The sequence below is a fragment of the Platichthys flesus genome, chromosome 15 (genome assembly GCF_949316205.1).
Source record: "Platichthys flesus chromosome 15, fPlaFle2.1, whole genome shotgun sequence".
Lineage (NCBI taxonomy): Eukaryota > Metazoa > Chordata > Actinopteri > Pleuronectiformes > Pleuronectidae > Platichthys > Platichthys flesus.
Genome location: NC_084959.1, coordinates 21,483,946 through 21,510,217, shown reverse-complemented (window position 1 = coordinate 21,510,217; position 26,272 = coordinate 21,483,946).

Sequence of the window (26,272 nt, the reverse complement as noted above, 5' to 3'; positions counted from 1 at the left end):
ATTTATTCTGGCAGTTGACATCTCCAGATACACAACATCCAAAAAACTCAACATCCAGTGTCTAATGACAAGGGAGTGGGGAGGCTTCCACCGCAGTGCGACCAGCTTCTTAGCGGCTGTAACACCAGCAAGCACAACCCGCCTCACAGCCCTCGATAGACCAAGTCCAGATAAGTCAGTCAGTAGCAGGACAGGTATAGTAGCTGGAACAGCTACAGAGGTCAGATCTGATAGTTTAGAGGCCACCTTAATCCAAAACTGTTCGACCGGTGGACACTCCCACACCATATGAATGAACGTACCAGGGGAATTTAAATTGCAGAGGCTGCAAGACGGATCATTTATCAGTTTCATAGCATGCAGTCTACGTGGTGTGAGATAAGTTCTATGGACATAATTGAAATTAATTTGTTGGTGGTCCGGGTTGCGGGAAGCTTCCCTGATATTCGTCCACACCTGTTCCCAGTCAAAATCTGGATCTAGATCAGGGTGATCACTCCTCCACAGCCTATCCAGCACTAGGTCAGAATAAGAAGATTCCAGGAAAAATGAGTGTAATTCTGAAACCAAGCCCCTACTATCTGTTCGTGCAGTAACCAACCCATAAAGAGGATGAACAGGTAAAGCCTGCTGTAGCGAAATGCTGTGTGCACTAAGAGCATGTCGAAGTTGTAAATAAAAGAAAAGTGAAAAGGCCGGTAAGGCAAAATTGACTCGCAGGTCCTGAAAAGAACCTAAACCTGAACCACTAAAAATATCACCCAAATAGCGGATATTACTGTTACTCCAATGAGATGCCACGATTGGTCTATTCCCAATCATAAGCCTCTCGTTGTGGAACACTGGAGAGAATGGGTGCCATTTACAGGATATTTTAGAAAGGGATTCAACTGTGCGCCAGGTTTGAATAAGGAAGGAAACTAACGGGCCAAAACGCCGCTTGCATTGTGAGTTAGACATGTTGGAGAAAAGGACCCCTTGCAATGTCATTGGACGAACAATATCTTCCTCCAATCCCCGCCAAGATACAGATATATCAGCATTAACCCACACAAAAAGAGGTCTAAGCACAAAAGAGTAAAAATATAACCTAAAATTGGGAACTGCCAATCCTCCATCTGCCCTGTGTCTCTGCAAGGTTGCCATTTTTAACCGAGGACGTTTTCTATTCCAAATGAATTGTGAGATACTAGACTGAATTTCCTTCCAAAAATTGGCAGGGGGCGCAAGGGGAATCATAGAGAACAACATAATTGATTCTAGGTAAAACATTAATCTTCACAATAGAGATACGGGCTCGAAGAGAGTTGGGAAGGCTGGTCCATCTATCTAAATCGGATTTCACTTTATTCCAGATTTCTAAGTAGTTGTGGGAAACAATGCGGTTAAGGGAGGGGAAGATTTGGACTCCAAGATATCTAAACTGTTGTACAACAGGAATATTAGGTGGGAACTGTAGTTTCTTAGCTGCATCATTAAGGGGTAACAAAGAAGACTTATCCCAATTAATTTTGAAGCCGGATATATCACCAAATTCACTACATATGGAGAGCAGACTGGGAAGCGACTGAAGCGGATTTTCCATAAACACCACCAAATCATCTGCGTACAACGCCAGATGGTGAGAGGTACGGCCAACTGAAATGGGCTGCATGTCGGCAGAGTGGCGAATAAATTGGGCCAAGGGTTCTAAGGAGAGTGCGAACAGCGCCGGGCTCAAGGGGCAACCTTGCCGGGAGGACCTAGAGACAGGGAACAAAGCAGATGACAATTGAACAGTAAGAACCTGAGCAGAAGGCTCAGAGTACAGAACCTTGACCATATGTACAAAGTTCCTACCCAACCCCATTTTCTCCAATACAGACCACAAAAAGGACCATTCAAGCCTATCAAAGGCTTTCATAGCGTCCAACGAAAGAACTGCAGCCGGAGCGTCCTTACCCGCTGCGGCATCCACTATATGCAGAAGGCGTCTAACATTATCAGCAGCTAATCTAGACTTGATAAAACCTGTCTGATCGCAATGAACTAATGTAGGCATGTGATCTTGAATACGTCTGGCAAGCATTTTTGCATATATCTTAAGGTCCGCGTTTAACAAACTCAGAGGCCTATAGCTAGAACACTCAACGGGATCCTTGTCCTTCTTCAGTAAGAGAGAGATTAGTGCAATGTTAACATCTCTGGAAAAACCTCCTTTGTCCAACGACGTCCTTACCATATCCAACATTAGCGGGCCAAGTTTATCCCAAAACGTAACATAAAACTCAGGAGGTATCCCATCAAAGCCCGGAGATTTATTCCTTTGCATGGCCAACGCTGCCCCCTTCAGTTCATCCAATGAGATCGTAGCATCTAGATTTACAGCATCACCTTCCGAAAGCCTTGGTAGGTCCACCTGGTCAAGGAAGTTACTGCATTTAACACTGTCAGGTTGAACCTCTGATCGATACAAGTCAGAATAAAAGGTTCTGAATGTTTCATTGATTAATTTAGGATCAGTTGTGACGTTACCCACATTAGATCTGATGGATGGGATATCCGCAAAGGATTCACTGGTTCTGATTCTAGACGCCAAAAGATGACTTGGTCTCGAACCATGAAAATAATAACGCTGTCTAGTCCTGTGTATTAAGAACTCCGACTGTTGTTTCAGAATGTTGTTTATTTCTTTCTTAACAAGCTCCCGCTGCGTCTCTACCGGTCTGGAGTAATTTGTTTGCAATAATGAATCCAACCTAACGAAGTCTGCCTCTAAATGTTGTAATGTAGCAGCCCTAGCCTTGCGCATGTTTGATGAGAATAATGTGGTATTATCCCTAATAAACCCTTTAACGGTGTTCCAAAGAACTCTTGGATCTCCTACCGAGCCCACATTAATGTCCAGAAAGTCTTGTAATTGAGCATTAAACTGTAATTTGTAAGCCTCATTCTCCAATAATGTAGAGTTAAAGCGCCATCTAATCGCTTTTTTAGATAGACAACCAATTAACACATGACCCAAAACCCCCTTATGATCCGAGAGAGCTATAGGAAGAAGAGTGGCATTATTCACAGTCTGAAACAATCGCGCTGAGGAGAAAAGGAAATCTATCCTCGAGGAGGTCTTATGCCTGGCTGAGAAGAAGCTGTAATCTGTCAAAGAAGGATTAAAAGTGCGCCAGACATCCACCAAACCTAAACTCTTCGCCCAGGCCTGTAAGGCTATAGTCGCCAACTCTTGGTCCTTAGTAGCAGTCGCACTAGACCGTTCAGATGCCCTCCAAACTGCATTCATATCAGCACCAACAATAAATGAATATTCATCTAGTTGTAGCATCTCTAGCGTAAGCATGCTGTAAAATTCCCTGTCAAATTTGTTGGGGGCATAGGCTGAGATAATAGCTATCTTTCTCCCATACATTTCTGTTTTGGCAATTATGATCCTCCCACTATCATCTGCCCACACATCTAAAACCTTAATTTTCAAATTACGTTTGCAAACAATGGCCACTCCTTTGCTTTTCGATTCTGCTGAGGAGGAAGCTATGGTGTGATAAAATCTATTGGCCATGCGAACTGAGTCCTTCTTTAACAAATGTGTTTCTTGAAGCAAAGCTATGTCTATCTTCCTTCGTTTCAGCAGAGTCAAAACACTAGTTTGTTTGTGGGGTATATTCAAACCGTCACAATTCCACACCAGGATTGATAACTCACCCATTAGATTGCTTTGTATTCAACGATCTAGACAAAGTGAAAATTAGTCGGCAAAAAAATGATGTCATCCTAACCTGTAGCAGTTCATGTGCATGTTCCCCGAAACAGAAAAAATGCATATTCCTCTCAAAACACCCAAAAGCCCCAAGGCACCTTACCCCCAATAACAAAACAAATACACTCAAAAACATGACTAAACAAGACAGTGAGAAAAAAGACAAACACTTTAGCATTGATCCGCGATTGGTATGAACATAGAGCCGCGAAAATGCAGGACTCAACCCAATACTCAATTAACACCATGAACCGTTGAGTAGGATATATATTCTAATAATCAAAACCATCAACAGCATTTATCTAAAAAAGTACCAGTCCAGCCTTCAGATGTTGGCGCATCAAAATAAACAGTCCGAGGAAAGTTCCACTCGTGGCAACATCCATAACGGAGAACAAAAAGTGCAATCCAGGCAGTGGGCTGTCAAGCTGTCTGAAAATACTAAACAAATATGAATAAAATAAAAATAAAATAAAGCAGTGGGTCGTATTGAGACTACAAATGCAAGAAACCCGTCCGTATAACATTAACCATGAACCGGACAGCGTAGTAGGCTAGCCTACGTCAAGCACGTCTATAGTCTACATAGGACAGTCCCATGACCTTATATAGTTAAAGAAACAGCCCCGATTAACCCGTCTACCATGGCTAATAAGAAAAAGAAAAAAGGGAAGCATTGTGGGACGAGGCATCAGTGAAAACGCACATGGTGTGCGTAGCCATAGGCTGGCCACGGCAAAGTTACCAGCAAAGTCTATGTCACTCACCACCACCACTCTCCACTCCTTGCGATCCCCTCAGCAGCGACGTGATAAAATCCTCTGCAGCCCTGGGAGACCGGCAAGCCTCCCAAACACCAGATTTCGACTTGATCCTGAGGGTGGCTGGGTAGATCAGGAAAAACTCAATGCCCTTGGCTCTTGCTTGATCCATGACTGTAGAAAAGGCCAGGCGACGCTTCACTGTGTGGGCGCTGTAATCCGGGGAAAAGCGCAGTTTCCGACCCTGGATGACAGGAGGCGTTTTCCTTGCAGCAGCGAGGATCTCTTGTCTGACGGTGTATCGCAGGCAGTTGAATATCAAAGTGCGGCCTGTCCTGTTGTTAGCCCCGGCACCTGCGTTGTAGATACGATGCGCTCGCATTATTTCCCCCTGCAGGGTAACCAGAGAGGGGAACCACTTGGGCAGGTTTTGGGTGAGAAACTGGATGGCACTGGAGCCCTCTGCCCCCTCTGGCAGTCCGTTAATCCTTACGTTGCAGCGTCTGCCTCGGTCTTCCATGTCAGCCAATTTAACGCGCATCGCCTCCAGCTCGGACTCGTGCTCAGTTAGCTTGCTAGAGTTAGCTCCCAAGTCAGCTTGCACTGCGCTAACATCCATTCTGACTTTGCTGATCTCCTCCTTTTGCGATGTAAAGTCCGCCCGAATACCAGACACCTCATCTTGAAGCTTAACAAGCCGTGCATCAAAACCAGCAAGACGGCTGTCCATGCTAGCTACACGTGAATCTACTTTCCCCAGCACACTGTCCACGTTAGCCAGCTTCGATAGCATAGCGTCCATTTTAGCTTCCAACTCAGCCATCACACCTGTTCCAGATCTTAAAATTACCATCAGACAGAGCCTTTCTCACATCAAATTGTTGTTTCCCCTTGACCAAAGAATAAAATAACTTGCTGTCCCTAAAAAAAAAAACACTCAAACGGTGTTCACAAACAAAATTGTAAACGATGGGCTGAAGAGCTGAAATCTACGCAGCCATATTGCGCAACAGCCAAACCGGAACCCATAATATATCCTGTTGAGATATCTATGTTTCTCTGAATCTTGTGACTATATTTTACCTATATCCTGTGAATAAATATTAGCTGTAGAGTCTATATAATCAACAATGCACAATACAAAGTATAAAGTGTCACTGTAACCTGTGTAACTAATCTTTTTGACTCAGATGCAGGGTCAGTCCCGGAGCATTGACTGATAACCAGGCACATGAGCAAGTGTCAATCTAAAGTGTCAATCTGACTGCAAAATACAATTCGGAGAAGAGTGTGGGATGGAAATTCATCTTGAGATATGAAATAATGAAATTCTCAGACTGGAGTTGCCATTGCGTTTTTGTAATGGTAGGCTCTGCAGAGTTTGCACAACAAGCACAGGTTCTCAGGAAAGAGAGAGGACATACCAGAGCTAATACAAAGAGATGCTTCATAAAATGTGGTGAGAAAATGATATGAAATCCTCCTCTGTGTCTAATCTGTGTCTCTCCGATGTAGCAGGCTCCCTGTTGGTCAAGGACAGTAGTGGGACACCTGGTCAGTTGAAAGTGATGTGCTTGCAAAAAACTTCACTTTGAGGGAACAGTATACATCTAGCCAATAACTGAATTCCCTCAAAGAAAAAGACCCGCCTCTGTGCTGCACCCTGTGTCTTTATAAATACTGTGGACTTAGGATGTGTGTGCGCTTCTTCTCGACATGATCCATTGAACTTGGTGACCTTGGTGACTTGATGTCCTGCAGAACCCCAGAGACTCTCTGTAAGCATTTCATTGTTTAACAATAAATGTTCAATTTCCAGAACTTCATGTATAAGTGTCTAATTATTCCTTCTCAAATCCTGGATCAACAAACACGTTGTCCAATCACTGGAGGCGAGGTCAAGTTTAGTGCCTGTCGACGACACTCCAAATTTCAACTTGCTTCCAAGGAAATCCCAAACCGTGACTGCAGGTGTTGACAGTGCAACTGGTATCCAAACCTCATGAATTTAAAGCTAGTCAAATGTTCACATGTTGTACCCTATAAATAAATGACCCCTTTGGGCAATCAGTGAAATCACAAGATGTTTTCTCAAGGCACTTTAGATAGTAAGGAAGAGATCTTATAACATTATTGAAAGACCAAACAGTTCCCACATAAGCAAACACGCAATGGAGGAGAGAAAAATAAATGTATCAGGAAAAGAAAGAAACGCTCAGGACTATGGAGGACCATACATGACATAAGTAAAAATAAATAAATAAATAAATGTATAAATAAATACAGAAATAAATAAATAAATGAATAAATAAAAATGGAAATAAATAAATAAATACAGAAATAAATGAATAAATATGTTAATACCAAAAGAAATGTCAAAAGAAATGTCTTAAATATATTTTAACATTTATTTTTTCCCTGATACATTTCCTTTGCATTTGCAGTGTCCTTATGCTAATGAGAAAGGTGGGCCTAACCGCAGTCTCATGCAGGATTGGTCACAGGAGTGTAATGATCCAGCCCTACTACTTCTGCCTTTCAATGCTGGTGTCCAGTAGCTGTTTGCAGCGTTGAGCCAGTTCACACTTAAAATGAACTAGTTCAAGTTCAGAGGGTTAGTTAAGGTTATTTTTTATTGGGATGATTTAGCTGTCAGTAGTCCTGACTGTGAGCGTCACGTCTCGTGTTGTAATGAGCACAAGGAGCGAGCCGAGAGGAGGAGGAAACAGAAACTCCAGCTCGGTACAAACCACCTGCCGCCTCTGCTGTGATCATGAAGCCGCTGATCTCTGAGCAGATGTGACCAGAGAAGCTCTGTGTTTCCACTGTTTCCACTGTTCCACAGAGTCACTAACTGGCTGCTTCACGGTGAAGAGATCAAGTCTCAGTCACTGCCCGTGTCTCTGAGCGAGTGTGTGACGGAGCGCAGGGGCTGTGTGTGTGTCTGTGTAGTTCAGTTGACCAATCCTGCTCGAGACTGAGGTTAAGCCCGCCTTTCTCATTAGCATAAGGACACTGAAATGTGGAAATAAATAAATGTGGAAATAAATAAAAGTTGCAATAAAAGTGGAAATAAATAAATAAATGTGGAAATAAGTTTAAGACATTGATTTATTTAATTCTGCATTTATTTCCATATTTATTTATTTATTTCCACATTTATTCCAACTTTTATTTTTCGATTTCAGTGTCCTTATGCCCGAGCAACGGAGGCTCCACCAGGTGGATCCTTCCTGGGCCCACATATACCATGACTCATTGTACTGTACTGACAAACTGTTTTTTAAAGAGGTAATACGGCAAAAAGCGAAGCGACTCTTTTAAATGTAAGTACACAACAGTTAACAGTATGATACAAAATATACATTAACATTTCTAATCAGCTGAAGGGCATTTTCTCCATAGCTTTGTTGCAAGGTGACTGCTGTAACTGCAGGACACGGAGGTGGCCAATGTCGGATGCGAAGACCGAGCCCTCTACAGCAGTGGTGTCAAACTCAATCAGAGAGAGGGCCAAAATTCTTATAATTATTATTATAGATGGGTTTTCTGGAAAAAATATTTAATAACACAGAGGGCGAGGAGGGGCGCTCGCTCCGTGTGCGTCGAACCAGGTATTGCGCATCGTGGAATGGCCTATGGAGCTTTTTTTCACAAAAAAAGTGTGCCTCCTATTTACCGGCGGGCTGGAAATCAGCCGCTGAATTGAACTATAGAGAGAACATCGAGCAGAAAACCCACAAATCAAATCATTTTTGCTATGGTTGTGTAAGCCACTGACACACAATGCCGTTCCTTTGATAAAGCAGGTCATTTTTGAAAGCAGTAACAAAACCTACAGTATACTGACGTTTATATTTGGAGATTTGTTGTGCTTGGGACACATAGCTGCGTTGTCTGGTTGGTCTTTAACAGGACCAATCCAAGGCCAAACAAAGTGGATTTTATGTTTCCTTTGGGAGAGATAGTAGTTTGTGTGAAATACACAAGAAAAAGGTAGAGAGAGTGCAACTGCACAGCAGAGATATACTGTCCCACAGAAACTATATAAGTAAATAATGAAAAATGTAAGCTTTACAAAAGAGACAATACACGCGAGAACCTAAAAAGAATATGTTAGCGCTTCAAGCAAGAGTAGTGACAAATAAAGCAATAGAACTGCACTTCAAAAATTAAATATGGGCAATGGGCATCAACATATGTGTGGCTCAAACGTACAATATTTTTTTTTCTGCACGTTTACCGGTTTCTAAAAATGAAATTATTACCCTATTTTCATGCATAAATATGCGTTGCCCTCACATTTGCTTATAACCATCTTATTGAGCTTAAAAAAACTGATGGAGATGTAGTCAGGTTTATTAAGAAGGATCGGTGTTAGTTTAATTCGTTTAAATTTCAATTACACCTCATAATCAAAGTAGCGAATCATTATGGATTTTAGATAAAATTATCGGACTCCTAATGTATGGGGCAAAATTTGACAACTCAAATCCATGCATTGTTTTGAGTATTAATGCAAAATGGTTCACTATGAGAGCGCAACACATTCATATCCACCGGCCTCACAGTCAATAACACATCTTCACAAAAGCCTCTTTCACTTGCTGTGGATTTACAAAGACTACACAAAAGGCAAAGAAAGTCAATTACCTTCCTAGCGAATTAATATGTGCAATCATCCTGGCTTACATTGTGTTTACCTAACGTGATAAGACACTTAGCACAATATTTACAAGGAGAAAAATGATAATACAGCCTTGCACTGTGTCTCACATGAGGACCTGGATTTCCAGTGTGAGAGATGAGAACAGCAATCTCTTTTTTTCTCCAGTGTTTGAGTAAGCTCATCTTGGCTGCATATTAAAATGTTATAGAAGAGAAATAGACTGCAAATGACAGTGCCAAGTACTCTGATATGTTCCATAATCTCCACATTAGGAATGGAACTGCCTTTACAAGGCCGCAGATTTTTGCAAAGCAAGATTAGCATAAAAAAAGCGTGTATAAAATGCTTATTGACTATTGATTGTGATTAATGCTCAGGCTAAGGGGAATGAGTTCTAAAACAATAACCCATTACATTGGGTAATTGATCATTTGAAAAATCTATAGCACTCCTTCCCCCAGGCAAGAATTAATGTCTCTGTGGACCATAATTCATTAACTGCTTGGAAAACTAGTTGGCATTTTTTCAAGACTGAGAAGTTAAAATGCATAAAGAGATGTTACATAAAGTCACAGGACTTTTACTGCTGTTTCTCAATGCCATCCTCTATATCCAGCTTTTCTTCTCTTTTCTAATAGTCAGTGATGTCTGAGTTTATCACTGCAAATATTATACACTATATTTATGAAATGATTAAGTGAAATTATGAACTGCAGGAAACAACTTGAGCATCATCACAGTGATAACTTTGTATATTTAAACCCCTCTTGGCTAGACATTCCAGATACTCTGTTGTTATTTAAGGGTATTGCATAAAATAAATAAAGGATAATGATGCACAGTTTCAATCGGATTCGAAGAAACCTAAACTAAGTTATTCCCAGTGGTAAGGTTCACAACCTGTGTTTGTGAAATTAGTTAACCTGTGGTACCAATTTAACTCACTCAGACTGTGTGTTTGGAACACAGCGATCAAATTACAAATGTAGGTCACATCCTTCAACGGGGCTAAAAACATGCTGATGACCCAGCAAGTGTTATTACGCTGCTGTAAAAAAGACCTTGTGTGTTGATTGTGAAGTGAGTTCAAAAGTTAAGAGACTGCAATGTATCGCTCCCGATGTGTATTTTAAAGTTAACTTACAATGGGAGGCTGCTGCATCAGTGCAGGAACACCCCTGCAGACACACTTATCCTTTAGCTTCGATTATCTGCAAGCAGGCCAGACAATTTAATTATCAATCATGGACTCAATATCGACTGTCACTATTAAGTGGCTGTCAAAGGTTGGGTAAGTAATTATATTAATAAAACAATAATTGAGCATTTTTCTAGTTTGATGAATAGCTCAGGAGCTACTGGTTGGATTTAGAAGAAATTGTTTCAGGATGTTCTTGACATGATAGATAGATATATAGACAGACAGAGATTTCTGGAGTTATGAGCAGATGAAAATCTCTTATGATGTCTATTTCATCTACAATCTCCATATTTGAATTAATGCAAAATAATGTATTATAACTTTACGCTCCACAGACTACTTCGGAATTTGTCCTTGTCATTAGTGAGTCCAGCTCAACAGATTTATTACATACTGTCACGTTTCATTCTTTGATTAAGTTTAGGGCAAGGTTTGGGTTAGGTTGTTATTAGACCAAGTAATAATGGTTAGAGAGTCTCCTTCTGTAATGATTAATATTCACCATAACATCGTCTGAAGCTAAGGAGGTGTGGGTGAGTATGGTCGGCAGGGGTGCTCCGTCAGCTTCCTTCTGGGACAGCTGAGACAGAGCAGCAGAGGAAAAAAAACACTCATCTTGCCAACAGTACTCATCTTAAAAAAGTTAAAGTTAAAGTAGCTTTATTGTCAATTTCTTAACATGTTCAGAACATACAAGGAAACGATACGACGTTTCCCACTCTTCCACAGTGAAACATATAAAGTGCACAGGCACAACAGATAACACAAGACATTTCCTAATACTAAGTAAACATACAGAATTTTTTTTAAGTACAGCAGCATAAGGTTCTCTAAAAGTGTAAACGTAGTGATTAAAGTGATAAAGTGCAAACAGTACAAGAGACAGTTTGTTGCAGAAGTAAACATACAGATTTTTTTGTACAGCAGCATAAGGTTCTCTAACGTTTAAACGTAGTGATTAAGTGATAAAGTGCAAACAGTACAAGAAGTACAAGAGACAGTTTGTCGCAGAGTCCTGAGTGTTTTTAGTTTTTTGGGGGGGGATTTAAGCCTCCATTCAGACTAGAGGATATGGCTGGGGGGAGTGAGGGGAGAGAATTTAGCTTCCTGACAGCTTGGTGTATGAAACTATTTCCGAGTCTGGTTGTGCGGCAACGGATGCTCCTGTACATTCTTCCAGAGGGTAGGAGGCTGAACAGGCTGTGGCTGGTGTCACTCACGATCGAGGTGGCTTTCCGGGTGAGGCGGGTGGTGTAAGTGTCTTGCATGGAAGGGAGTGGGGCACCAATGATCTTACCAGCTGTGATGACTATGCGTTGCAGTCTTTTCCTGCTGTGTGCAGTGCAGCTACTGCCCCACACAGTGATGCAGCTGAACAGGATGCTTTCAATGGTTCCCCGGTAGAATGTTTTCAGGATGGGTATGGGAGCTCTCGCTTCCTTGAGTTTGCGGAGGAAGTAGAGGCGCCGCTGGGCTTTCTTCACCAGTGATGCAGAGTTGGTGGCCCATGAGAGGTCCTAGCTGATGTGCACCCCCAGGAATTTGGTGCTGCTCACTCGCTCCACAGCAGCACCATCGATGGTCAGTGGGGGGTGCTCAGTGAGGCTTTTCCTGAAGTCGACCACCATCTCCTTTGTCTAGCTGACATTCAGCAGGAGGTTGTGGTCTCTGCACCAGGTGCTCAAGAGGTTGACCTCCTTCCTGTAGTGGGTCTCATCATTCTTGGTGATGAGACCCACCAGAGTTGTGTTGTCCGCAAACTTCACCATGTGATTTGTGCTGTAGGTTGATGTGCAGTCGTGAGTCAGCAGGGGGAAGAGCAGGGGACTGAGCACACATCCTTGTGGGGCCCCTGTGCTGAGTGTGATGCTGCTCTAGGTGTTGTTGCCGACCCGTACTGCTTGTGGCCTCTCACTGAGGAAGTCCAGAATCCAATTGCAAAGGGAGGTGTTGAGCCCCAGCTGGTCCAGTTTACAGATGAGTTGTTGTGGGATTATGGTGTTAAACGCTGAACTAAAGTCTATGAAAAGCATTCTCACATGTGAGTCTGCATTTTCCAGGTGGGTGAGGGCTGGGTGGAGAGCAGAGCAGATTGCGTCCTCTGTGGAACATTTAGCCCGATATGCGAACTGAAAGGGGTACAGGGTGGGGGGGAGGATGGACTTGATGTGAGACATGACTAGCCGTTCAAAGCACTTCATAACGATGGGGGTCTGTGCCACAGGGCAATAGTCATTGAAGCAGGATGGAGCCGGTTTCTTTGGCACAGGTATGATGATGGAGGTCTTGAGATGTGATGGAACAGCAGCCTGACTCAGAGAAGTGTTGAAGATATCCGTGAAGATGTCTTTAAGCTCCTCTGCGCAGTCCCTCAGTACACGGCCTGGAATGTTGTCTGGGCCTGTTGCTTTCCTGGGGTTGATAGTGGAGAGTGCCCTCTTCACACTTTCGGCAGACAGGCACAGAACCTGGTCGTGGGGGGCGGGGTGGAGTTTTCTGTGGGCTTGTGTTGTTTGTTGCTTCGAACCGTGCAAAGAAGCTGTTGAGGTAGAGAGATGTTGTCGTCACAGGTCTGTGATGCAGGTTTGTAATCCGTGATGGTCTGGATGCCCTGCCACAGGCTGCGCGTGTCTCTGCTGTATTTGAAGTGGCTGGTTATCTTTTTGGAGTAGTTCTGTTTTGCTCTTCCGATGCCACGGGACAGGCTGGCTCTCGCTGTTCTCAAGCTAATTCTATCCCCGGCTCTGAAGGCTAGGCCGAGTGATGATGGTCTTTGTGTGGGTCACATCATCTGTGCATTTGCGGATGTAGGAGAGAACAGTGTCTGTAAGCTCCTCATTGTCTATGTGGTTGTTGTATGTAGCTGCTTGCTTGAACATATCCCAGTCTGTTGTCGCAAGACAGTCCTGGAGAGTACACCTTGATCCATCCGGCCACCACTGTTGTTGTATCCAACCCGTTGTTAATCTTGCTCTTGCAGATGTCTAATAGAGCCTGTTGACTGTACTTATAATCCGACGCAGACAGACGAGACGAACACGGAAAACTTCCGGAGAAACACTTATTAAATAAACAAAACACTGCCTTGTTGGGAGCGCGAGTGGTCGCTGCGTCTACACGCACCGCCATCTTTGCATCTTGCCAACAGTACAAATAAAATCTACACCAATCTGCTGCCCAGACCCTTTAGAAGAGGGACATGTGAAACTGTTCAACCCCTCCTTTGAAATTTACAGGTATATTCAAACATGCATGCAACAATTGGTGTTAATGGGCTGCGTCACTTGTTTGGGCCAATCAGAGCAAGCACTATGTAAACTGCCAGTATGACACACATCCATCTAGCAAGTTGTTCTTTTATATTTATATTTCTGAGTAATTCAACACAGATTAATTAATCAACAATTGTTTTTATGTGTAAGCGCAATTTCTCAATGTCTTTTCTCTTCTTGTTTTTTTTTGGACAATGACAACAGACATCAAACTAATGGAGTAAAATAAATAAATAAGAATAAGATGTACAGAGAGAGAAGAAAAAAAAAATCATTTCATAACCTGTTATTCAGTCATTGTTATCCGTTTCATTGGTCAGAAATGACATAAATGATTCCCAAATACAAGCAAACTCCTCCTGTTTACCTTTAACAATGTATGTTCTCTCCAGTCCAAGAAAAGTCATCAACTCCCTCTTCCATATTGCCAGTGATGGTGGTTCTACATTTTTCCAATATAATGCAATCACTCTCCTTGCATGGAGAAGTCCAAAGTCAACCATCTTCGATTGCTTTGTTGTTCTGATGGAGTCTTTGGGGTACATTCCAAGTATACAGATTGTTGACGTCAAAGGAATGCTACACTCAACCATCCGTGATAAACATTTAACTACATTTTCCCAAATAACCAAAATCTTAGAGCATTCCCATAGGCAGTGAATCAAAGTTCCCTTTTCAGTCAGACATTTAACACAAACATCCGGGATGTTAGGGGAGATATGGTGGGGTTTTGCAGGGGTTATATAAACCCTCATTAACCACTTATACTGAATCAATTTTAACCTTGTGTAAATTGAATTCTTTTGCGCTTTTAAACATGCTCTTGCCCAATCTTCTTCACTAATATTTTCTTGTGTGTCTGTTCTCCACGCATTTAATTTATCTGATGCTGATTCTGTTGAGTACTAATCTAGATGTATGTTTGTTACAATTCAAATTATTAATCCCCGTTTCCTCAATAATCGATAGCGGGGCTGTGGCCATGAATGTCTCAGATTTTGATTCTATAAAACTTCTTAATTGCAAATATTTGAAAAAATGTTTTTGAGGAAGTCATTTCTCTTCTTAACCTAAATCACTTCATCTTTTCATATCACCTCATGATGCATATAATTGAAAGACATAAATATTTGATTTGCTTTATGATACTCTGTTAGAATCTGCATGGGATTTTACAATGCAAATAATTCATCACAATTATTTATAATTTGTATAACTACTAGACTGGCATTTTAACATGGCTGTTATCTGATGTAAGTACTATAAATTAGTGCTGTCAGTTGAACGCGTTAATAACGGCATTAATGCAAACCCATTTTAACGCCGTCAATTTTTTTATCGCAAGATTAACGCAGAGCTGCCAACTCTCACGCTTTCGCCGTGTGACACACCCTTTTGCATGTTGGTGGTTGACTAAGTCACAATAATTTTTTAAAACATCATCGTATCAGGCCGTCATGAAGTACAAGGAGCATACGTGTGTGTGTGTGTCTGTGTGTGGTTCCAGATAGCGCACCGTAGCCCCGCCCCCTGCCCCCGCGCACTCGCTTAGGGAGACACAGTGAGATCAGAGCTTGTTCATGTGAAGCAGCCTCTCAGTGACTCACTGCTTCTTAACTATGAAAACAGTGAAAACACAGAGTTTGTCTGGTCATAGCTGATCAGAGATCAGCTCCTCAGCTTCTTGATCAGAGGAGAAGCTGCAGTTGGTTTCTATCGAGCTTCTGTATCTGTGTTCGCCTCCGATCTGACATGATCTCACTTTTTGTTTTAATATTTCGCCAACTAAAATATATATTTTTAAGCTACTAGGCTGCAGCTATATGTTTTTATTTATTTCAAAATAGGGTACTTCTTATTTCATACATTTTCCACAAATATGGGGAGGACTCAAATAGCCCTACACAGTTCTGTGTTTAATTTGTTTCAAAGTAGGCTGACACTTGCCTGTGTATTTTGTTTGTTTGTTATTTTGTTGCTTGTCTGTTTGAGAGGCCAGACTTTTATGTTCACAGCAAACTTGAAAAAAGAAAATATTAAGCCATGGTTTAACTGCACTATAGGCTGAGTCCTTGTTTACCTGAAATGTGCACTGTATATTTGATGTTGTACCGCCCTGTTTGGCAAGGTTGTTTTTCAATAAAATAAAACATTTGCATAAAGCAAGCCAATCCACTTTCCATGTTGATAGAGCATTAAAACCTCCCAAAAATTATGGAGAAAAAATTAATGAAGGGTCATTAAGAATAGATACAAATTTACGTTTAATTGCGATTAATTTTGAGTTAACTATGACATAAATGCGATTAATCGCGATTAAATATTTTAATCTTTTGACAGCACTACTATAAATACAAAAAAACTCATCATACATTATTCTTTAGAATGTCTTTAAATATTTGCCCTATATCAACCCTGTCTAAACCAAGACTGGTTACACTAGACGAAAAGCAGAATTTCAGTCAACGGAAATCTTTGGGAATTCACCTAATCCCCTGCAGTTGGGGGTTATTTACAGAACGTGATTTCCGCGTTCTTCCGCGACAATAACTGTAGGGGAGCGGAGTAAACATACAGAGGGGAGGGGGTCTGGAGAACATAGGGGGAGAGCAGCGGGGGGGTTGCGGAGTGTGATCTAATTAGCATATGACTCGGAGCGAAGCCGCTGGTAAGAGCCTCTCTTGATTCATCATTGGAGGAAACCACAGACCCTTGAAGCAAAAAGTCACTAGTGGGGTAAACCCCTCCCACACTATTAATAATACAAATTAATATATAGTTGTTACTAATAATTTATATATTAATGTATATTATAATTTATTAGTAAGCCTTTACCAAAAGCACTAAGGTTAATAAAGACTATACATTCATTCATGTGATGCTTGATGTTATGTGAACATATTGTACAGGGAAAAAAACATGAACAAAGTATATGTTGAGTCAAAGCTTTATTTACATACAGCACAAATATTGTACAAACACAACTAGCCTAGCCAGTGAAAAACTCAGGTGAAGCTTGAAATGTCTCTTTGCAGCCTCTGGGTCATATGTTCTTTGTGGGACTCTGTCCGAATCTGCCCCAGTGTGTAGAGATCTGTGGTGTGTAGCTGTGAGATCCAGTGTAGCTTCTAGTCTTATTTGATGTGTGGCACACAGGTCGGTGAGCTCCTGGCTGTGGAAGGATGGAATCCATGTCATCTGTCCCGCTTCAATCAGCTGTAAACACAATCAGTAGAATTAGCACAGTTCAATGACAACATACACCTACAGATGTATCTGAAAAATTATTTAATGAATCTAACCTTACCTTCTTTCTTCTCTGCCGACTCCTGAACTCCTCAATGCTGATGCAAGGTCCGGTTGAATGTACTGGAAGCTCCTTCATACTGGCTCATAGTGGGTCTTAGTAGGTAATTGTACAGGCAGCTGGAAAACAACATTAGTAACACGAGTATATTATTAATAAACGGAATAGCCTCCCAGCATCACCGTTGGAAGGTCCTCAGCCAAAAAAAAATCCTAAACAGATACCTACGTATAATGGCGTTGTTTTTCTGCACTGAAAATCCGTACTTTCAGCGAGTCTCTGTGTAATGTGCAGTGACTGCCTCCTTGTGTGCGGGAATCAGGCTGTGAAAACACAACGGTTTGTTGCGCCAAGTGTTTCCTCTCTTCAGGTTATCCACTCTGCTGACCATCTGTTTGGTGAGTGAGTCATACCCACTGCCTACAACTTCACCTTCAATGACATCAGTAAATGCAGCAGGGTAGGCCTTGTTTATCTTCCTTGCTATCTCACTGATATGTTTCTTCCCTGGTGTTGGGCACACAGTGAAGATTTCACTGACAATGAGCCGTATGATTTCAAGTCTCTCACTTTTTGTTGGCCGCTTTCTTGTTTCCAGCTTTCTGATGATCTCAGATTGAATTTTCTGCCAAGGAATTGGAAATTTAAAATGCTAGCTGTCAGACAGTCGACGATGTGTGATATCCATACTTGAACTACTTGGTGACCGTGGTGAACTTGCAGTTGCTGAGCTGTAACCACTTGAAGAGTACACAGAGAACATTAGCTGTTATGAAATAATAGGTGGATTTATTGTTGTTGGCTGGGAGACCTGATTGTTTTTTAAGTTAAAAAGAGAAAGAGAGTCTGATTCTGTGCAACAGAGGCATGTACTCACCAGAAAGGGGCATCTCGTCAGACTGTGTTACTGGACTTGCACTGGTACTGGCTCTGCTGAACTGTTCGTTGCTCTGGTTACTTGGAGGACTGTCCATGACATTTTTTTGGCCTTAATAAAGAACAGATAGTAGTAATATGTAACCATACAGACATCACATAGCTCAATCTGGGTATATTAATAACTAACATAATTATATAGTCAGTAGCCAATTGGTACATATCAAAGTGTTCCTTTCTCAATATAATGCAGTACAGTACACCACCACTACCACCCACTAGGAAATCAATGATGAACAAGGTATAATTTATAATCATCACCTTTTTGAAAACATCATCAAAAATGTAGAGAAGATTCTTTAAAGTATAATTCATAGTAGAGCCACTGTATTGGACTGCATTAATTTGAACAAGTGTACATAATAAGTATATTTTGACTATGCAAATTTTTCTAATGTGCAAGTTTATTGTGTACAAATTGAAACAAATACTTGCAGGGTTCGTACGGTCATGAAAAACCTGGAAAAGTCATGGAAATTTGTTATATTAATATTTTCATGTTCATTTTACGGATGGGCATAATTAATAGAATCAGAATCAGAATCAGAATTCTTTTTATTGCCTTGTATATTTTCACATACAGGAAATTGCCTTGGTGTGGTTGGTGCACTTTACAAACAACAATATAAAAACAACAATATAGAGCAATATAAACATCAATATAAAAAACAACAATATCGAAAAAATAATATATACAGTAAATGTGTTGTGTTCGGTTTTAAGGTGCAAAGATTGGTGGTAGTGCCAATAATGTAGTGTTATAAATTATGTGCGAGGGTGGGGGGGGGGGGGGGTCAGCAGAGTCAGTGTGATGGGGGGGGCTTGTTTGTGAGCCCCACTGCCATGGGGAAAAAGCTGTTCAGGTGACGCGAGGTTTTAGTCCTGACGGCCCGGAACCTTTTCCCAGATGGAAGTCTCTGGAACAGGTGGTGACCGGGATGGGAAGGATCAGCGATGATCTTGCCTGCTCTCTTTCTGGTCCTGGAGTGGAACAGGTCTAGGAGAGCCGGCAGGTCACAGCCGATGACCTTCTCAGCTGACCGAATGATCCGCTGCAGTCTGCCCTTGTCCTTGGCAGTGGAGGCAGCGAACCAAACGGTGATGGATGAGGTGAGGATGGACTCAATGATGGCTGTGTAGAACTCAACCATCACTTTCCGCGGCATGCTGAATTTCCTCAGTTGCCGCAGGAAGAACATCCTCTGCTGGGCCTTCTTGGTGATGGAGGTGATGTTCTCCGTCCACCTCAGGTCCTGTGCTATGATCGTCCCCAGGAATCTGAATGACTCCACTGTTTTAACTGGGGAGTCGCACATGGTGAGGGGGGCGGTTTGGGCTGGGCTCCTCCTGAAGTCTGCCACCATCTCTACAGTTTTTGATGCGTTCAGCTCCAGGTGGTTCTGGCTGCACCAGGAAGCCAGGCTGTTAACTTCCTCTCTGTAGGCGGCCTCGTCCCCATTGGAAATTAATCCAATAAGGGTGGTGTCGTCGGCAAACTTCAGGAGTTTGACAGAGGGATGGCTGGAGGTGCAGTTGTTGGTGTAGAGGGAGAAGAGGAGAGGAGAGAGCACACAACCTTGAGGGGCTCCAGTGCTGATGGTCCGGGTGTCAGAGACAAGCTTCCCCAGCCTCACGCGCTGCTTCCTGTCGGTCAGGAAGTTGGTGATCCACCTGCAGGTGGGGTCAGGCACGCTCAGCTGGGTCAGCTTGTCCCGGAGAAGAGCTGGAGAGATGGTGTTGAATGCGGAGCTGAAGTCCACAAACAAGATCCTGGCGTAGGTGCTGGGGGAGTCGAGGTGCTGGAGGATGAAGTGGAGTCCCATGTTGACTGCATCGTCTACGGACCTGTTGGCTCTGTAGGCAAACTGCAGCGGGTCGAGGAGGTGGTTGGTTATAGTTTTGAGGTGGGTCAGCACGAGTCGCTCGAAGGTCTTCATTACTACAGAGGTCAGGGCGACTGGTCTGTAGTCATTAAGGCCTGTGATCCTCTGCTTCTTGGGAACGGGGATGATGGTGGATGTTTTCAGGCAGGCGGGTACAACACATTCAGCCAGTGAGGTGTTGAAAATGTCCGTGAACAATGGAGAAAGCTGATCCGCACAGTGCCTCAGTGTAGAGGGGGAGACAGCGTCTGGTCCAGCTGCCTTGCGGGGGTTCAGTTTCTTCAGGAGCTTATTTACATCTCTCTCCTGAATTGAGAGAGGTGTGAAGGGGGGGATGGAGGTGATGGGGCAGTCTGGGGCCATTTTGTGGGGGGGGCTAGTGTCTTTGTCCAGGCTGGGGAGAAGAGGTGTGATAGATGCGGGGGGGGTTTGAGAGGGTCTATCGAATCTACAATAAAAGTCATTCAGATCGTTGGCAAGTCTCAAGTCTTCCACAGAGTGGGGGGATTTGGTCTTGCAGCCAGTGATCACACGAAGGCCCTTCCAGACAGACGAGGAGTCGTTGGCTGCAAACTGTTGTTCCAGCTTCTTTGAATACAGTCGTACCAATTGGCTACTGACTAATAGACGATGAGTTTCGTCGATGACATTATTTTTTCATGGATGAAAACTATTGCATGTTCGCTATGTGGTAGGACGTCGGAATAGCCGAGTTGCCTTGAACGCAGCACAGCGAGGATGTTAGCAGTTTGGTTGAAAGCAGCCCGGAGCTATCCTGCGCTGCTCGGCTTCATGTCCGCACACGGACCGTCAGTCCATGCTGAGGGGAATCCGGACAGACCCGGGTCTGTGTGAGGGATTCCGAGAGTTAGGACGTGACAATAACTTTACTGAGAGGGCGACAACAGTCAAATTCAGCTAGCTCCCAACGGGGCTTAGTTTAGAGTACAGCAGCGAATATTTTCAAGTGTTACCAGTGAACAGATCCCGTTTAACTGCCACAAGAGTTGTTCATCTTCGAATAAAGATCTCAATGAGCAAACACACTTTGTTTTTTCTATTTTAACTGCATTTTAATATAGCCTATAGTGAATTTTAATATGAAAATATTAATGATTAATCGAAAATCGATCGTTAATTCTCCCAACAATCGATAGACAATTTAATTGAATGCCCATCCCTAGTTCATTTACGCTGAGTTTTAAATAATTCATATGCTTTTAAAGAAATAGGCTAAAATATAAGCAGGCATACTTGGGTTTGTGTAATTTAAGGTATACTGTATGCCTTGGAATTCTCATTGTTAGTTTGAATACTACATGATCACATTTTCGCGAATACACAGATTTCACAAAATGTTCGGTCATGGAAATTTGGTTTAAAGTCATGGAAAAGTCATGGAAATCCATGGTCAAAATGTGTATGAACCTTGTACTTGTCTTTTTGAGCAGTGACAGAAGTTTCCTGAGTTCAATTGGTGTCAGGACAGAAAGGAGGTCACTCTCCTGCAGGTAGCTCAGTTCCTGCAGGTCCTCAACTCCTAAATCTTGCAGACGCTCAAGCAAAGGCTCAGGGTCTCTCAGTTTAGGACGACTTGATTTGATGAAAGACAGAAGCGGACGAGTCTGTATCCATGACTAGGAGGACTAGAAGGGATGAAAAATACTGTTCTTCAAGCATTACTGTCAGATTTTAATCTCTCTAACTCCAGAATACTCTGAGTCAACAATGCAAACCATGTACACAGGCAAAGGATAATAATCTAGTTTCCGCTCAGGCTTCCAACATTTCATGCTCTGCCTTGCTTGTAGGGATGAGCGAGTACAGCATTATCTGTATCTGTATCTGTATCTGTTAACCATATGAATTATCTGTATCCATATCCGTACTCTGAGTGGGCGGGGCCTAACCCGGAAGTGGGTGTGATTTAACCCGGGAGTGCGTGTGTGTGTGTGAGTGTGTGTTTGAGTGAGTAAGAGAGAGACATAGAGAGAGAGGGGGAGAGTGTGTGTGTGTGTGTAGCTTAATTTGTAATATTTTGTATACCACTACTACCTAGAATGTGTCAGACACTCAGTGCGTGAAGTAAAATAAAACTGGTTAGAGCCAACTGACGGTTTAAAAAAAAAAAATCCAACGACTGGCAGAGAGAGGGAGAGAGAGAGAGAGAGAGAGTGAGAGAGCGTAGCCAGACGCAACGCGAGTCGCTTTCTACCAGCACCACGTCTGAACGAACCCACGTTTAACAGAACTCTATTGGTTAATAAGTAAGTACAAACTGAAATAAAAACATGAGGTGTGACAATAAAGTACACATGCTGTTCCTGCGTCACAAGCATGAGCTCAATCTGTCCGAAGTCAAGTGCCTCACCTTGGTTTAGACACAGAAAGAGTCCTTTTTTGTACCGAGTGCCTTTTGGAGTTCTTAACCACCAAAGAGGGTGCAAAAAAGGAGCCAGAATGTAGGTATGCCTGCAGTAGCTGATGGTTCTTTGCAAGTGTGTGACATACATTTTTGAAGTTTTGTGTCCTTCGCACACATCTTTTTTTCTTTTATATATATATATATACAGTGCCTTGCATAAGTATTCACCCCCCTTGGACTTTTTCCCATTATGTACTGTTACTAACTGGAATACAAATAGACTTTAAATAAACACAATACAAATAAACTTTTTCCCGTTTGATCAACAAAACATGCATAGTACTTTGGAGGTGCAAAATAAATTTTATTGTGACACAAACAATAATGAGAACAAAAAAGTTGACATCTGTTGGGTGCATAAGTATTCACCCCCCTGTGTCAATACTTGGTAGAACCCCCTTTCGCTGCAATTACAGCTGCAAGTCTTTTGGGGTATGTCTCTACCAGCTTTGCACATCTAGAGATGGAAAGGTTTGTCCATTCTTCTTGGCAAAAAAGATGAAGCTCAGTCAGATTGGATGGAGACCGTCTGTGAACCGCAATCTTCAAGTCTTGCCATAGATTCTCTATTGGATTGAGGTCTGGGCTTTGACTGGGCCATTTTAAGACATTAACATTCTTTAATCCAAACCATTCCTTTGTAGCTATGGCTGTATGTTTAGGGTCATTGTCCTGCTGGAAGATGAACCTCCGCCCCAGTCTCAAGGCTTTTGCAGACTGCATCAGATTTTCTTCAAGGATTTCCCTGTATTTGGCTCCATCCATCTTTCCCTCTATTCTGACCAGTTTCCCTGTACCTGCTGAAGAGAAGCATCCCCACAGCATGATGCTACCACCACCATGTTTCACTGTTGGGATGGTGTGCTCAGGGTGATGGGCAGTGTTGGGTTTTCGCCACACATAGCGTTTTGCATTGAGGCCAAGTTCAATTTTGGTCTCATCTGACCAGAGCACCTTCTTCCACATGTTTGCTGTGTCTCCCACATGGCTTCTGGCAAACTCCAAACGGGATTTTTTATGGATCCCTTTCAACAATGGCTTTCTTCTTGCCACTCTTCCATAAAGGCCAGATTTGTGGAGTAGACGACTAATAGTTGTCCTGTGTACAGATTCTCCCACCTCAGCTGTAGGGCTGAATGATTAATTGCATTTGCGATAAAATCGCGATTTGATAAAACGCGATTTTCTAATCGTAGCGTGCGCGATTAAAACGTGCGAAAGAGAGTAGGGCTGTGGGCTGCTGTCCTCACCCGCAGCAAGAGTGCCGCGGGACCTCAAAACCCCTCTGATCCAGAAGATAGACAAGCAAGCCTGCATCACCTACAGGGTTCTAAAGTCTTCGGCCGACGTGGCGGACTCACAGAGCGAGCTCATGCCGCTGCTGACCACGGTGCGGGCGACAGACCTGAAAATCACTCCTCGGAAAAGCAAGCCGTGCTCCGGGGCGGCGGGCCTCCTTAGCCCCCCGGTCACCTACATGCACATCTGCGAGACGGTGGTGTTTAGCATGGGGGTGTTCCTGTTGAGGCCCAGCGCCTCCATACCGCTGCACGACCACCCGGACATGAACGGGAATCTACGGAGCTGCTGATCCGCAAGGTGCATCCAGCTGGCCCGCCACATCCGCGGACACAGAGCTTAAACTGCTGTTGCTCCACTGACTATAACAACGCCGCTTTCCAACACTTATAAAAATTCAATGTGGAAGTAATCCAAGTATTCAGAATACGTTACTCAAATTGGTTGGGCATGTATTCTGTAACGGAATACGTTTTCAAACTTCCAAACCCCGGAAATGTTACTGACTTGGGAGCAGTAAGACACCTACAATAAAAAAAGAAAGTGCAATCCTTGTGTTTATACTTACAATGCTACTTAAATGCACACTGATTTGTTTTTCTTGTTGCTGTAATTAGCAGTTAAATAAAAATGTGGGAAAGAATATTGTACAGTAAATGTATCTAATATTGTGTTGGTCATATTTAAATCATTCATTATGTTTTTTTTTTGGGAGAAAAAATTTGCATATTTAATCGCAATCGTAATTTTGGGGGTAAAAAAATCGCAATTAGATTATTTGATTTGATTTTATTTTATTTGGACATGGACATGACAATGTCATTGGACGAACCAGATGCATTGTTTACAGTGTATTAGCATAAATGCTAGTTTACAACACCTGTCCCCAAATCGTTCAGCCCTACTCAGCTGTGGATCTCTGCAACTCCTCCAGAGTAACCATGGGCCTCCTGGTTGCTTCTCTGATTAATTTTCTCCTTGTCCGACTCTTCAGTTTGGGTGGACGGCCTCCTCTTGGTAGGTTTGCGGTTGTGCCATATTCTTTCCATTTTCTTATGATGGATTTTATGGTGCTCAGAGAGATGTTCAAAGCTCTGGATATTTTTTTATAACCTAACCCTGCTTCATATTTCTCCACAACTTTATCCCTGACCTGTTTGGTGAGCTCCTTTGTCTTCATGATGCTGTTTGTTCAGTAATGATCTCCAACAAACTCTGAGTCCGTCACAGAACAGGTGTATTTATACTGAGATTAAATTGCAGACAGGTGGACCCTATTTACTAATTATGTGACTTGCAAATGTGACTTGTGAATGCAATTGGTCGCACCAGATCTTTGTTAGGGGTTTCACAGTAAAGGGGGTGAATACATATGCACTCAACACTTTTCAGATTTTTATTTGTAAATAATTGTGAAATCCATGTAATATTTCCCCCCACTTCCAAATGATGCACTATTTTGTGTTGGTCCATTACATAAACTCACGATGAAATACATTTTAATCTGTGGTTATACCATGACAAAATGTAGAAAAGTCCAAAGGGGGTGAATACTTATGCAAGGCACTGTATATATATATATATATATATATGTTTATTAGTTTTCCAACAGGTAATACAACACAAAACAAAACAAAAACAAGACAAACATTTGGCTCACACATATATTAAAATCAACACAGGCAGCAGATTCAGGGGTCACGTCCTACACAAGTAAGAAAAAACTTAAAACAGATAAGTAAAATAAAAGTATACAGAAATAAAAATAAATCAATTAAATGGTAAAACAGAGTGCCTCTTTTGAGGCAGAGCATTCTGAGCTATGATACAAACCCTCTTGTGAGAATGGTGGAAACATTCAGACCAACATATGACAGAAAGGGTTCCCATGTTTTACGAAAGGCTTCATCATTGCTGTGAAGTTTACATGTCAAATGGTCCAACACAACATATTCAAATACAACCCTTTGCCACTGAGCCTTAGATGGAGCTTTATCTGTGATCTAATTCAAAAGGATACACTTTCTAGCACAAAAAGCAAGTGTCTGATAAAGTCTTCTTTTAAATTTGTCAGTGATGGACATGTCAGATATACCAAGTAGCAGGTATAAAGGGTTATTTTTACTGTTAATAGACAGAATCTTATTAATTTCCTGCCCTATGACCTGCCAAAACTGCTGTTTTTTTCTACAATCCCACAAACAATGTGTCAGACCCCCAGATTCTGTTTTACATTTGGGGCACAGTGGAGATGTATTAGGGTTGTATTTATGACGCTGAGAGGGAGCGATATGAACCCTGTGTAGGAGCTTCAGTTGCATAGCTCTCACTCGGTTACAGATATTCAGTATTTTAGCACTTTTCCAAGCATCATTCCAGTCATCATCTGTTATCCTAACATTAAGTTCCCTTTCCCATAAGCCCTTCAGAGAGGAGGTGTTTGTGATGTTCTACTCCTTAAGGATATTATAGAATAGGCTAATAGAACTGCCAGATTCTTGCAAAAAGAGCTTGCACACATCTTTTGAAATATGAATGTTTGCTCTCAAACCTCATCGTCCACAGCCGAATGAGTGGGCCCAACTTTAGTATTAAGGTGGGTAGTGGGTGAGGTAATGATACTTTGGTTTTAGTTTTTGTGAAGGGAACATTTCTTACCTTGCTTCCAGATAATCACCAATTAGAACATTGAGCAATGCAACCTGGGGTACTGATATAGTAGGGATGCAAATCAATTCCACTAGCTCTTTCAGCTGGACAGTCAGTTG